This window comes from Peromyscus californicus, unplaced genomic scaffold (genome assembly GCF_007827085.1).
Source record: "Peromyscus californicus insignis strain IS unplaced genomic scaffold, ASM782708v3 Scaffold_18__1_contigs__length_77618521, whole genome shotgun sequence".
In the NCBI taxonomy this organism is placed as follows: Eukaryota; Metazoa; Chordata; class Mammalia; order Rodentia; family Cricetidae; genus Peromyscus; species Peromyscus californicus.
The window spans coordinates 21,923,008-21,937,945 of NW_026294480.1; the positions used below are offsets into that span (position 1 = coordinate 21,923,008).

At 33.4% G+C, this 14,938-nt stretch overlaps 1 protein-coding gene across 5 annotated transcripts in view; it reads right to left on the reverse strand.

Moving 5' to 3' along the window:
* The window catches only part of Cdh9 (cadherin 9), a 129,971-nt gene extending 115,246 nt beyond the window's left edge, over positions 1-14,725 (reverse strand). For 2 of the 5 annotated variants that reach the window (XM_052743079.1, XM_052743080.1), the window contains exons 1-2: positions 14,186-14,725; positions 6,440-6,564 (exon numbers count right to left, since the gene is read on the reverse strand). The gene's annotated coding sequence lies outside the window, so the exon portion shown is untranslated. The remainder of the gene's footprint in view (positions 1-6,439; positions 6,565-14,185) is intronic. The other 3 variants (XM_052743081.1, XM_052743078.1, XM_052743082.1) reach the window with 3 other exon arrangements.
* Between the last annotated feature and the right edge of the window lie 213 nt (positions 14,726-14,938).

Below are 14,938 nucleotides of genomic sequence, written 5' to 3' on the forward strand. Positions count from 1 at the left end.
GGGACATGAGAAGTTGGAAGTAAGGGGCTATAGAGTCATAAATACCCTTCCAATTCTAGTGTCATGTTTGAAACATTTGAATATTAGGAAATGCAGCATTTGGTTATAAAATAATTTGCCAGGCAGTGGTGGCACACGCCTTTAATCCCAGCACTTGGGAGGCAGAGCCAGGCAGATCTCTGTGAGTTTGAGGTCAACCTGGGCTAAAGAGTGACTTCCAGGAAAAACACAAAGCTACACAGAGAAACCCTATCTCAAAAAAAAAAAATTTAGCATTAAAAACTGTACTGAAAAATAGTAATCATGTTTTATTTACTCTTGGAAGATATCTCAAATAACTTGATAATGTGATGTTAAAAATATAAATTGGGTACCACTTTATATTTTATTACCTAACACTTTGAGAAGTACACTTACATCTGTATTTGATTGAAATAACTATCTTCGTTATGTTAATCTGGGAAAGAGCAGTGCCACTATATTTCTGCACTTCACGCAGGCACCAGAAGCCTTTTAATATACACTGATGGCATATATTTTTAAAGAAGAATTTCCAGTTATACACTGATGACATACATTTTTAAGGAAGAATTACCTTCAAGAACTGAAAGATGCATTTTAACAGCAAGCTCATTGTGTGCTTACGTTCCTAATTCAGATATGGATGGGAAGTTTGTTCACTGCCAAGAACAGAAGTTTTAAAACCCTAAAGCAAAGGACCACAAGTTGCACTATCATGAGTATTCCTCAAATCAACAGAAGGTATCAGAGGGAAAAGCTAGTGAAATGGATGAAAAGCCAAACAGGGCAGAAAAATGAAAAAGACCAGTATGAAGATGCTGTCAGAGGCAGTGATAGGAGTGAACATCTGAAAAAGCTGATCCTATGAAGTAGAGAAGAGCTGCAGCTATGTATTTTAATTTTCCTCATGGAAACTACAAGAAATATTCAACTTATACTCTAAGTGAAAATTATATAGATTTGAAGGGGGAATATTCAGTGGGAGACATTTAAGGGAGTTCTAGAAAAGCAAATCCTTTATTCTCTTGTGCTTTGAAGAAAGTCACACCATATCCAGCATTTAACTTTGAGAGGACTACTCTTTTACTGAATTCTGTACTTTAGAGAGAGGTGAGATTTCCTGTATGTTAGCACTATACATTAGGATCTGGAGATAGACACAGATTCAGGCAGACACATTAGTCCTTAGGTTGTTGTTGAGCCTTCCCTTAGCTGAAATGAGCTTTTACATAAAGCCAGGAAGAAATGAAGACTCAGTTGTACAATCACAATTAGTAAGCTCACAAATCGTGCTGTCTGTGGAATTGTCCATTTCTAAATGAATAAAAATCTAACATTGTATTCACAAAGGATGAACATTTCAGTTGAGCCACTTATTTGAGGAAAGGATATTAAAAGTATTAATAAATCATGTCCATAAAATGGAAAGCACACGGCTACATAGTCAGATTGAATAAGTATCAGGCACTAAAACTTCTTCATAAATATCCTTTGTAATATAATTTGAACACTTCATTTTAAAAATCATGTTAATGTACAGCATTTTAAAAATATTAGAGATTACTGTCCTACTGATAATATTATTAGCAAATATTATATTTTAGGTAATTTTATTGAAGGCTATATGTGCATAACTATGACTTCATCTTTCATTTAAAAGACCAGTAAAATCGTTGGAAAACAAACGTCCTTAATAGAAACCTTTTTTTACTTTCAGGTCCAGAATGTCATTTATTTTAGTCATAACAAAAACTCAAAGAATGAAAGAGTAACATCATAAAAATGATGAAAAAGAGTTAACTATCTGTCATTGAAGTTTATGATATGAAACACTGATAATTTCCTCAATTAACTTTGAAGTCTTTCCTAGCTCACCTGTACCTCCAAGGTCCAAGGGTAAGGGAAGCACTTGCTTAAACTTTCAGCAATTAACTTAATATACTGTAGTCTACAATATTTCAAATCAATTTCCAAGTCACAAGAACTTACAAAGCAAATACTGCTCAAAGTGAAAGCAAATATTTAACATGAATTGTCAACCTAGGATATGAAAAATGAGTAAATATTGGGATTCATAATATCAAAAACTCTCTTCAACACAGCTTTAAGAACTATCGGTTTGTTTTTAGTTATAAGGTGCAACTCTTTATTTGTGGATGTTCCAATACAGTTTGCCCAGCTCTAATTTAAACTTTAGTGAAGCATTCTTTATCATAATGCTGATAGTATTAGCTATCTTGTTCCTCCTTATGAGATCCTAAAACACGATTGCAGTGTTTGAAAGTTCACACAGGAATTTCAAGGAGCATCGAGATATTAAAAAGGTATCTAAAATTCACCCTTGACATATACTGCAAAATTCTATCCCATACCTATTGTCTTTGACTCTGATATTCTTCATTTCTTTGCTATCAGAAAATAGTACCTACTAATAAAAATTCTTGTTTATTATATTTTGCAAATAAAGTAATGTGTAATCAGAATGGAAAATAGCCTGCCAAGTAAATGGAACAAACAAATTAGTTACAAAGAGACTATCAATGAGTTAACATAGTTGTCCTATACTTTATTTGATACTACAGTAAATCATATGGGAAGCACATATTAGGGAACTTGAAATCAGAAGCACTATAAAGTGTTTTATAATTTGTTTGTTTCTGAATTTATTATATAATTCTATATCATCATTCTCCCTTTCCTTTTCCTTCCTCCAAATCATCCCATGTAACCCTCTTGCTGTTCAAATTCATGAACTTTTCTTTCATTATTGTTACATATGCATACTTGTGTGTGTGTGTGTGTGTGTGTGTGTGTGTGTTTGTAAAATTATAAGGAACCATATTGTTTACTATCTACCTAAAACTACCTATGATACATGTACTTTGACACATAAATACATGTATTCAGTTTAAATAAAAAATTCCAATCAGAGCTGACAATTCTCCCTCTAAGGCCAAAACCATCCATTAAACTCCCCCAAAGGAAGTTGTGAGAAATGATCTTCTTAGTTCTTGATCAGGGTTGTCTGAAAGACTCTCCCCAAAATTACAAGATATTATTATTGCTCATTATTGCCCCTGATAAAATGGAAGGTAAGTACCTGTTGATGAACATACCATGTACATCAGACATAGTACCCAGAGGCCACGGAGCTAAAGAAGATCTGAAAGCCTCATCCCTGAGGACGATCTTTCATGATACCAGCAGGTGCAAACCAAGTGTCAAAAAAAAAAAAAAAGGAAGCAATCAGCATTGCTACCCAGGTAATGATACTTATGAACCACAACAAAAACCAACATGGTAAATAATCTTAGTAAGGCAGTACTGGCACACATACCTTAGCTGCAACCAACAGTTATCGAATTGGACCTAAGACCTGCTCAACAGGAGAGAAACCTAGTCAACTACACAGGATTAGTGAAATCATAGATTTTGGAATAGAATCCATGACACCATTTTATTATACCATCATAGCCCTTAAATGCATTCAAAATGTTGGTCCTTATACCAGAAGGTCAGTGTAGTTCTAACCCTTCATCAAGGAAACTTCCATTTCCAACAGCGGGAGACCATTACAGAAAACCAAAACCAATCAAAATGCAGAGTTGTGGAGCCCAGTTCCAGTGACTGCAACTACAGTAAAGCTCCCTCACCCATGGCTTGGGGGTTGGTCATGGCAGAAGAGGGTGGAGCAAGATTCTCCAAGCCAGAGGATCCGAGTTTGTTGTGAGATTGGAGTCTCCTGGGAATATCAGAAGCTATGCCCATTAACAGGACTCTCTAAATGTGAACTGATTAAGGATAATAACAATAGACATGCTAATATGAATGGAGAAATGCTCTGGAGGCCTCAACCTTAGACAAAGAGCTACAAGCAACTAAGGGATGCTGAGTATGAGGGAAATAGCCTTCCTAAGTGAAGAACGTGCCAATTGGTTATCTACAATTAAATGGTCAGTCTAGGAACATACGTTCAAGTAACATTATACAAACTGAGCAGGTTGTACTTATGTGTTAGAAATATATATGTATTCTAAAACAATGAGAAAACAGGCCGTGGATTTGAAAATCAGCAAGGAAGGGTGGCGCAGGAAATTTCTGGAGGAAGGAAGACTAAAGAGGAATAGATGTTATTATATTACATCTCAACAATTTAAAGAAAGAATTTAAAAATAAGAATACACAGGAGCACATAAAATAAGTCAAGTAATTAGTGCACTTATTTTCAAAATAAGAAAGTTGTCCAAGAACTAAGAAGTACAGGAAAAATAATGTATGAAAGGTTTTTTTTTTGGAATTTGCGACATTGATACTGTAAGAAATGTCTACCAATATTCATTACTTTTCTGTATACTTCTTTTTCAAATTAGTGAATTACAATGGAGTAGAATATTCACAAAAATTGAAATGTAGTTTTTAACAGGTATTTAACTATTTTTGTGGTCTGTGTTTCAAAATAAGATTACTTACTTCAATTTTAAGGTCAATAACAGAATGAGAAAATACTTTCAGGAAAGTAAGAAGGAAGAGCTGGACAACCTGCAAGAATGCTTTATCTGAGACATGTACACACCCTAATATAAGAATGTGCTTGGTGACCTGATACCTGACCCTTATGTGTCCTGAACACATATCTCTCCTAACAATGCACGTAGCAACCTGCCAGCAACCTATGGCCTCACCTGCTTTGAGCCTCATGCACACCATGCACACCTTTCTCTAAACAATATGCTAAGTTTCTATGCCCATTAAGAACCATTAATTTGTACAGTTTATACTAAAATTACTACCAAATGTATGAGAATATTAGAGATGAACTGCACATCTTGCCTACACAGGTTTTGGACACATGCAAAATAAAGTAAATGCTAAAGTGTACACATATATGATTAAACTAAAAGCAAACTACAAAACGGGGACATGCTCAGCACAGAAATAATTCTAAACTGTCAGTCAATAAGAGACTCACCCAAGTAAAAGCCCAAATAAATTAATACTCTTCAACCTCCTTTAAAAGAAAGAACCCAGTTCTATGCAAAGTTTGAATATCTTCCCTCATATGGTCCTGTCAATCTTGTCAAAAATTTTTCTGAGCTAAACTATCACTTTACTTTCAATAAAAAAAAAAAAGCTTTCTGCCTACCTGAAGTCTGGGTGGGCTATGATTTTATTCTTAAATAAGAAACCAAGATGTGGGAAATGCCCAGCTGAGAACCTGCTCACCAGTAACAGTTTTACAGAGTAACCTGAATGGTAGAATGAGCTACAAAATCAGACTAATTGCATAACTGGAGTGATGTAGAATGTTTATAATGCAGAGGAAACACACACTAGACAAAACTTGTTTTGAATCAATTTAATGCTTTCAGGTAGGCTTGCCCTGCTAGTGTATTTGTTTCAAACTATAGAGTAAAAAGTTAAGTGATTTTACTGTGTGTCTGTTTTTGTGTGTGAGTGCACACATACATGCATACACAAAAACACATATACACACAATGGGGGTGGGGAGAGAAAGATCTTGTCACTATGGTTAGCTGAAAGGAATTTCTGAAAACTGACAGTGTTTGGAACAGTGACATCCATCCATCATGATCACTGAAGAAGAGCAGATACTGCCACTGCACCACACTGCTCTGCTTTTAATTCAGCAAGACTTTAAAGAGGAGCAATTTCCAATATAAGCAAGGAAATTAACCAGCCAAGGTATAGACTACTAAATTTTAGATAATATAAAATTTGTTTTCACAATTGCTCAGTTTAAAAGCAAGGAGAATGAACTGCTAATGCAGGATCCTGGTAAGCTTACATACTATATCGTGGGTGTATCAGGAGCATCATTTCCTCCACACACTGCAATATTCAGACAGACTGCCTTTCTACAATGGAGCACAAGAACATGATGAATGATGAGGTTTATTCTTAACCTGAAGAATAGAATTAATGAAGTGTGCTGCTCTTGAAACCAAGATTCAATGTGAGAACATGTTGAAAATTAATTTCCCCCAATCCATCTCCCTTAAGACCATTAAGTTTATAAGGGTGACTTTAATTCTTTGATTTACTGTTATTTTATGTTTTGCTTTCTAATTTTCAGTCCATAGGTTGCTGTAGTATGTGTGGGACTTTTCGCCTACACTTGTTCTTGTCACCAGAAGTGATAAAGTTGTTCTGCAATCTCTTCTCAAATCCTGTGGCTTTGGTAACACTCACATCCCTCCCCAGCCCTTTTCCAGTCAGACAGTGAAATCAGGGGAGGTGGAAAGAGCAAAGGGGTTTCTGAAATTGGTGATGGACCATATTGACAAAATCACATTAGTTCCCGGCATGTAATGAATTCTCATGTTGGAAATGGCACTTCCTGTTACCAATTGAATCATCTCCCAGAATGAAAGCCAAGTTAAAAAGCAGAGATGCTTACCCTTAAATGCTCTGTGTCTTTGAAGTGGAAGAAAAGAGGGGTGAGAATAATGATAATGGAAAGGTACCACACCGGGGTATGGATAGAAAGCAGCTGCACCACTTCACATAGTGAGGGAGGAAAGCCTAAGGAGACAAAGCAACCAGAGGGTGATGTCACAGAACATCGCACAGCACAATATGTAACCAGGAACTTACTAATGTATTATTGGATATATTTTATTGGTGTGTTTATGTGTGTTATGAAGCAAATGTTAACACATACTAAACAAAAAGAATTGTGATTTTACATGCTTTCTACGTGACTTGTTTAAATTCCTTGAAAATAATTTACGTAAAATTGAATTTTTTTCATAAAATAAGTAAAAATCATCTTCTTATGAATTCTGCCTGATGTAATCTTAGTATTGGAAAAAAACTACAAAAGCTTTTATTTGGACAAAAGAAGTATTAAGGTAGATAATTTAAAAACTTAACTTAAATATGAATGACTTTACAAATATTCCAAATTTGTGGAAAGCCAATCTATTCTATGGATATATATATAGAGAGAGTGTTCATAGATAGAATAAATAGAAAGAAAGATAGAAAGATAGACAGGTAGAAAGAAAGATAGATAGATAGATAGATAGATAGATAGATAGATAGATAGATAGATAGATAGATACAGACAGATAGATAGGTAGATAGATAGATGATAGGTAGATAGATGTCAGGTAGATAGAGATACACAGAGCTGGATAAATAGATACATAGATATAATTTTAATTTTACAGTATTACTTCCCAAAGTTAGTTTTCTAAATGGTATTTTGAGTTGCAACACATTATTCATACACCATTAGGGAAAGATGCCTCTCTAAAACTATTAGGGTTTCCTCAAACTCCACATTACTATTTTATGTTTACATTTTTCTAATTTTTGGAAATCAATTTGTAGGGCCAATGAAAGATAATCTTAAACATATATTTGCAACCTCAAATTCTGTTACTCCCTGAAGGGTTCTGACTATAAGGAATGTAGTTTTCTGACATAAAAAAAGTTGAGAAGAATCACATCAGAAACAAGTTTTCCTTTATTCTTAATCTCCCTTAATCATAAGACTTTTCCAATCTTATTAATTTCTTATTCAAATAAAATTATATTACATAACTGTTATTAGAAATCAAGTTCAACAGATGCTATGAAATCAGAATAGTTCATTTAAAACATCACTTATATTTATATATCTAATCATTAGATATAAGTTAAATATAGACATAGGTATTATTGTTAAAAATATTTCACCCCACAAATATGTAAAGGTATACATGTTATTCTGCAACTCAAATGCAATTTTTTAATGGTTCACACTAACATAACCCATGAATATTTATAAGGAACCTTTCATTTCAGGCTTTCACTATTTGCATCTTATACAACTCATTACAAAATAAGGATATGCTGATTTGAAAATATAATAACTCTCTTCATTGTCAAAAATTACATTAAACAGCTGACTTCTGAATAAAATAGCACAAGGTAGATGAATATTATTTTATAAATAATTATCCATCTAAGTAAGTTAGTACTTATTTAATTCCTGAAATGGGGCTTACTGTCAGAAATACAAACACAAATCTGTCTATTTTGAACTCTAGTTGAACTGTTTTGAACTGTTGTATAAGAAAAGGAGACAAATTCAAAGCCTTGTTTAACAAGTCATTCAGGGCTAGGAATGCATGCTAAAATAGCATAAAACTTTTTAAAAGTTTATTTTAAAATAAAAAAGACAGAGAGACACCTACATAGAGAGACACAGATACAGGGGCAGATGAGGTCAAAAAATTTCCAATTTACCAATTTTGAGACAAATGAGCAAGATTTGGGAGAAACAATATTCTCTTACCTATCTTCAAATAGTTAATTGTATTGCAATACATACTTATTTAATATTATTTTAGACTATAACTGTCTAGAAATAATACCAATAAGACAATTATCCTTGGCTATTTGATTAGTACTTGTGTATCTATGCCTATATAAAACACAGCTTTTAAAATCTTTTTAATAGCATTTTCACTATAAAATAAATCAGCTCTTAAAACTATTATCAATTCTATTAATGTAAAAAAAAATTAAGTGTCTATTGAGATGTCCCTGAATTAAATAAAGTCATCAGATAATTAATTTGAAATCCACAGTGTAATATGAAAGCTTTATACTTACAAATGTAAAATTATTAAGGTATTTTATGTTAAGTCTCTAATACTATATAAATAGGGTTTCTGATTTCACTATAATCCATATTTTATGTAATAGTTTTCCCACCCACCATATGTGTGGGCAAAGAGATTATATTTTGTACAGCCCTCAAAAACTGTGAAGAGTACGTGGAAACAATTATTTCTAGGCACAGCTTTTCAAAGAGTTTAATTCACACTGTTCACTAAATTACCTAAAACTATGAAAACTCAAAATAATTCAGTTTAACTTTTGGGGAAATAAAATCATTCTAACTTTTGGGGAAATAAAACCATTCTAACGTTGCTTCTCTCATTTTTCACGATTTATCACATACAACCACCTGACACAAAAGTTAAGTTGCCTTCATCATTTTAATAATTGAAGGAAATAGATTAACTTTTCTGTACACATAGAAACAAGTATGTTATTTCCTTCAATCTTTTGTAAGTATATTGGGTCCGTACAAACATGTTCATATAATTAGGTAGCCATATGTGCAAATACATACATTTAAATAAAAAAAGAGCTGTAAATGCACATAAAGATTTGAAGACACAAATATTTTACTGTGTAATTTGAATTAGTTGGTTTATCTATCTTTTAAAATATGTATTAGATGTCTTATGGATTGCTATACTAAAACACAGATATGAATATTTCGGGAAACACTTCTGGAAAGTTCATGAAACTCTACCGTATCCAGGTTGTAGAAGATAGACACGTACCTGATAAAGGAGTCTGGGAAAATTACCCCTTAAAGAATGATCCTGACTACAAAAGCAGTCTATATATTATCATTACTTTGTGAAATTGATGTATATTTATTTATTTAATGGAAGAAGAGGTGAAGCACAAGTTTGCCACAGTGCGTGTGCGTGTGCATGCGTGTGTGTGTGTGTGTGTGTGTGTGTGTGTGTGTGTGTGTGTGTGTGTAGGACAGAGGGCAAGTTTCATGAGTAGGGTCTCTCCTTCCAACATATGGGTTATGAGGGTCAAGTTCCAGAAAGAATCCCTACAGACTGACGTAGACCACGTTTGTCATTAGACCAAAGGAATAAATTACCACCATTCATTTGACTTAACATCATGTTGCACACAATGTCTCTGTCTGGTTAGAATGCCTTCCCAAGAACAATGACTTCCTTGAGGTACTGTCAAAAACATGTGAAAAAGGTTCCACCCTGTATTGGGAGTTATGACAGTCATATAGAGAACGTTGTAGGTGCTTCATATTCTAAGATGAATCCTACCAGACACAGTTCCTTCTTCAAGTTCAGTTAAGGACATACTAAATTTTTAAAGTGAAAATTCAAATAATATCAGTTAGTTGCTAGTATTTCCATTAAAATTTATATGTGTTAGAAGAAAATTAGAAAATAAAATAAAATTAAGTTACCCATGTTCTTCATAATTATAGAACCAATCCCTAAGTGGTATAAGGGACAAGGTATATATATATATATATATATATATATATATATATATATATATATATGAAACAACTTGAAAGTTCTATAACTAAAAGGGCCAAAAACTAAAAAGTCTTTCTAATTGAGGGAAATAGAAGATAGGACAGCACTCATTCATTGTGTGACTAATTTGTAAATTGCTCAAGTAATAAAATAGAAGTACAAAATTTGAATGTTATTCAAATATTTGGCACGTCTACTACTCCACATCTGCTGTCCTAAATGTGAAATAAAATAAAAAATAAAAATAAACACCTCCAACCCTACACACACATACACCAAAAATAAGAACCATGACTTTTCCATCATTGGTTCTCATACAATACATAAACTGTCACAAAACAAGTCCCTTAACCTACTAAGCCATGTACATACACATATAAGCAGCACAGATGAATTTATGTGCTATCAAAAAAAAAAGACATGAAATTGGGAAATGAACAAGTTGGGAGGAAATGGGGGGATTGGAGGATGGAAATGGGGGCAGAAATGAGTGAAGATACAACATATTTTATAACGTATTTGAAATTCTGAAGAATAAACAAAAATAGAGTAAAAATCCAGAGTGTGACATCTACATTGCGAGAGGCATATTATGATAGTGCTTCTATATAATGTCTTGGTCAGGCTCCAGACAATCCACGGAGTCCACCACTTTGCATTTGGAATGTGGCTCTAAGAGTGTTAAATTTAGAGATAAGCACATTAACGTGTTAGAGCTGCAATGGAAATGTTTAAATGTGAAAGGAGACTCCCCGTACTGCACAGGTTTTGCCATGCTTTGATGATGAGCATAATGGTGATTCCAGGAAGGAACTCTTAAAGACAAATCTCTGTCAGGATTTTTAAAACCACTAATGAGTAATTGCATTCCATTTGTTCTCTCTATCTCTTTAGGATTGATTGTTGTCTATCTACTACACATCTATTTACCATAATTCTAAGCTATCACCTACCTACATATCATCTACCTGACCTATCAATATCTATCATGAATCTACCATCTTTATAACCTATCTATCATCCATCAAACCCATCTATCATCAGTTTATCTACTTACCTATCTACATAACCATAACTTTCCATCTTTCTAATCAAATTTTCATCATTATCATTATTACAAATAGCATTGCCATTTTCTCATAGGTAATCAAAAACCTTTCTATATGTATCCCAATACTCTTAAAGCTTTGTTTTTCTCTGGGTGCAATTAAAATATCAGCTCTATATCTAAAGCTCTAAACTTTTATATAAATTTCAAATTACGGCAGCATTACTATTTTTAAGAAATTTGGGATGTATTGAAAAGACAAACCACTTTTTTCAACAAATATGCAACACACAGAGGAGGAGAAAATGTTTTTAATCTTAGACAATATTTCATGTTCCATAATTTAAAATGGTCCTATTTATAAATTTAATATCAGATAAATTAAAATTAAAGAGATAAATAGCATAAACTTGGAAGTATAAATATTCAAAATGTTCTACTCCTTTAAAAGAATCACCTTTTTATCAAGTGCAGATTTAATTCTATATTACACTGAAATGTGCGTTTACATGAACAGCAAAAGGATCAAACTAACAATCAGTTACATAAAAGCATCTGTTTTAAAGCCAGATAATGATCCTGCAATACTTCCAGAGAGAACAAGTCCCAGCCAGCATTTGCTGATGACACACTTATACGTATTCTTCAAATGAACTTTGATTTCAATAGATTCTTTCTTGCAAGTATTAAATTGCCAAGTTACTCACATAATTTTATTACATAATTTTAAGCATTTGCTAAAACATAATGCCTGATTTCCTTCATGCATCCTAGAACCATTGTAGAAAGTAGCACTGTCTCATAGGATATCAGAGGAAAGGTTAAAACACAGGAAAAAAGCATTAAAATATTCTCTCTCATCTTGTGTATGTATATTGGAAAGGACATGGTATCTAATATGCTATGTATGTAAAGGAACAAAAAAAATGCAAAAATGATCCAACTCTATGCAAGGTGACACTCACAAGAGGTTCTGATCCATTTACAATTTACCAAGTCAAGCAAAGCAACACCATTTAGAAACATAATTTCATATCATTTCCAGCTCAGATCTGGGTACACACAACTATCACAATGCATTTTTATTTTAATTATGCACATAAGCCTAATAATGGTGACCCAATTACATAAACAGTTCAAATACTGTTTTAAATGCTGTGATGCAGGAAAAGAGCATTTTCCATCTTAGAAAATTATGTTACCTTATATAACTATTTCCTTATTATAATTATTGGATCTATTTAACCTTGAAGTTTGGTTCATTTACTTTTAAACTAGTATTACTATCTGCTTTCTCTAAAACATGACTTCATTCATTCTTGCTAGAATTAGTTTGCTTATAACTTATACCTTAAATCTTCCCACTTTTGAAAGTGCTGAATTATATGAGATACTGTTTTAGCATTTGAAGTATTTTCTATTAAATGCATATGATATTTTATGTACTCTACATTGTAGAAAACGTCGGTTGAGCTGGTGATAAATTTGGTGACAGAATATAAACACATGCTGCTCATTTCCATCCAAGTTCTTTCCTGACATGTGATGGAGCAGCCTGCTATTCGGTATTTCTTATCTTTCATAATGTCTGTTGAAACTGGCATTCACTGTTTTCATAGTCACACATACCCATTCCTCACTTGACACAGCGCTGCCTAGGCAATGGATCACTTTGAGGATCTGAGACTATCTTTTACCAAATGCAGATTTTTAAAATCACATTAGGAACATGGAAGATAGGAAATTCTACTGTCTTCATAGAATTCATGAAAAGGAGGCAGGTGAAGATTCTCTTCTACATCACAAAAGTTATCACTTTTCTTTGATATCATAAAATTCGTATTTTTCCAGACTACAATGATTTGGGCATATTATAAAAAAAATATGCTTAGGAATCTCTTTTGTTTACAACATAACATCAGAAATGACAACAATTCTCCAGAAAAGACTAAGTTTTCACAAATCTACAATTCATTACATTTTCATCAAAACATTGGTCAGACAAATTATTATAAACTTACTTGTTACAGTTGGTGAGTTGCATTATGCCATTTCAGTATATAACGGTCTCTGAGAACTTCACCCAGTGGCTAAATTTTAAACATTCTAGAGACATTATAAACAACACTATAAAAAAAAATCAAGCCTATTTTTAAGATCATGGTGCTTATTAGAATTTACTTAATGTGAATTGTGATATTGATTCTCCCATGGGAAGACAGAACAACAATTATTCTGGTAAATCAATGCATTTTTTTTCTTATTTCAAAGTTAAAAATGCCAAAGTCTGCCTTTAGCAGACTTTCTCATTTTCATTAAATTTCAACATTATTTTATGTTGTCCAATTACAGCCAACAGGTATATACATATAGAACGTTTCTAAGAGTGAGAACCACACACGTTTGCAGCAATGTCTGTTATGAGGTAAAATTATTGCATTAATCCTAACACATGAAAACCATTGACACATGAGACATATTTCAAGTCTAGTATCATATGACTTATAACTGCAAAAAGAAATTCACATTAAATTATGAATACAAGTGTTTTTACATTTTCATAATTCTGACTCAAAGTAGTTAACAAAAGTTATGAGAAAACTAGAGGACCATTTGAAATTTATACAAATAAAAGCATAAATGATCACATTTTTTTAAGAAAGAGGGATTCAAAGCCAGTACAATAAACTAACATTGTTTGAACTTTGTTTTTATTTTTTCAATAATAATCCAAAAGCAAATTTAAGGACTATAAAAATAGTTTGGTAGATATCAGTAATTTTAAAAAGTCAAATGAGAATAAAGCACTACATGTTTTCATCCTGAGCCTTTGAATATACACATTTTTAATTCTATAAAATATATTACCTGCTGCCAAATATTGGATGAAAGCAGAATAGCCCAGATAAAATACTTGAGAGGAGAAAAGCAGTGTCTATACTACCTTATAAGAAAGCAAAAACTGAGATGCTTCTGTCTCCGGCAACTAAATAACGCTTACCTTGTTTAGCAGTGGAACTGAGTTAGCCTCGCTCAGCAGGCGACTCGATTCTGCTATTGCTTCTGCCTCATTCCTTCTCTCCTCTTTTCATAGTGCCTTCCCAGCCGAATCTTCATGCATCTCACCGTGCCTCTCTTTCAGCACCACTTTTAACTCAGACAGGCAGGCATCTGAAACCAGAGGAACTCTCTGATTGGCTTCCATTCCGCGTTTCTGATTAATAAGAAACGTCGCTCATATAAGAAGATATTGCAGCTGATGGCGCTGCAGGGCTCCAGGTTTGAGGATGGGCTGTGCAGAACCCTTTGGGCAGGGCCATTTGCAAGTGAATAAAGTGGGAGGGCTGAGGGAGGATTTGTCAAAGACCCTCATAAGAGAAAACAACCCAGTGTTTTGAGCCTCAGTTAATCAGCCCTGTTTAATCTGTTTGCAGTAGGGAAAGAAAGGTCACAGCACGTCTGTAACCCGTAAATCGTCTGCCGAATATGTACATCACGTGGAGCTTGCTGCTGTTCAAGAAGGATTCTGCGAGTACTCCTTGCACAATGCCCTGCTCCCTACTTCAAGGCAATGCCAAAATTCCAGACTGGGAAACGAAAGAAAACGGATGCGGAATATATTCATCACTGATAATCATGAAATTTCATCAGTCTCCTTAGCTTATTACATAAAATTAGCTCTCAAAAAAGGTTATTTCAAATTGTCTAATAATTGACGTCTTGGCATGTTCTTTTTCTTGAAAAGGAACGAATT